Genomic DNA, 1,499 nt, shown 5'->3' with positions numbered 1-1,499 from the left:
TAATAAAATGTTATTCTATTTTTTATGAGCATTCCTATTATTCTCTCTCTCTCTCTCTTTAAATTTTTATTACATGATAAAATAAATGGTCAAATAAAATATTATCTTTAGAAATTTCAATTATTGTGAGCAAAATATCAATTTCCTATAATATTAATAAATTTTATTTTTCATATGGTGTACATCATCGTCTACATGACATATATATATATATATGCACACTTCTATATTAGTGATAATGTTAATAAATCGAAAATAATATACATTTCAAATTTGTTGTTTTCCACTATTTTTTATTTCACTATTTATAATATTTTTTCTAAATAACTTTTATAACAATATATTTTTAATTAAATATATTTAAGATGGAAAATAATAAAGATGAAAAAGAAAAAGAAATATGGAAACAAAAGGGTTTTACTAGTTAGAGAATAGGTACCACTACTACGTTGTCTTAGCATTTTCGCCTTTCTTAAAAGCCATTTCCTCAATATAAAAAAATTGCCTATTAATTAATCAACCGGCTACCAAAGAGGGCAAGTATGGCCAAATGTATAAATAGTAATACAATGATACTGATACTTAATTACAAAGGTGGTGTGTGGTGTACAACTCTAGTCCATGCATGGGATTAGGTCACTCTTTCTTCCTTCACGACAATGGAACTAATTTTATGGCACTTACCAAGGTTTGGTAATTGAGATTTTCACATTAATGGAAGTATGACCTTGACTTATAGCCAAGATATTTCTATATAATTAATAATGTATCAACCTTGAATATTTTAATGCATCTCTCTTGTATAAGAAAGGCATCAATGCCATTGAAATGTTGGATTGTTTATTTTTGCAAGTAATTTGGAATATTGTTTGTTTTTTCTCCATTCATATTTTTGAAATGATATATAACTATAGTAGGGTAAAGATGAAAATATCGATAATTACAGATATATTAATAATTTTAAAGATATATTGATAAATGTTTTGCCACAAAATATCATTAACGTAAAAATTAATATTTTTTTTAAATATAAAGAAAACTCTAAAAAAATTATATAACAAATAAACATAAACATTTTAAAGTTATTTTTTTAAAACAATGATATATATATAATTTATCATATGTGATAATAATATCCACTAGGTTGGTAAAAAAAAATATATAAATTTTATAAATGATATTTATTATTAAATTACATCATATATATATTTTATAATAATATTATGACAACATATTTAATTTTAAAATATATTTAATATTAAAATTATGATCTATTTTAATTTAAATGTATTCAATTATATCAAATAAATAATAATATATGTATATTTTTTTAATATTCATATTTTTATATTTAGTAAATATATAGTTTATATAAAAAAGGCTTTAAGAAATTATGTTTTTATATAATAAATTAAATCAAATGTAAAATTAAAATAATTAAAATAAGATAATTAGAATTAATTTATTTAATAATAAAAATTTGAAAAAAATCGAGGTGA

Source organism: Vitis riparia, chromosome 16 (genome assembly GCF_004353265.1).
Source record: "Vitis riparia cultivar Riparia Gloire de Montpellier isolate 1030 chromosome 16, EGFV_Vit.rip_1.0, whole genome shotgun sequence".
NCBI classification, from domain to species: Eukaryota; Viridiplantae; Streptophyta; class Magnoliopsida; order Vitales; family Vitaceae; genus Vitis; species Vitis riparia.
This window is presented reverse-complemented; position numbering follows the sequence as displayed.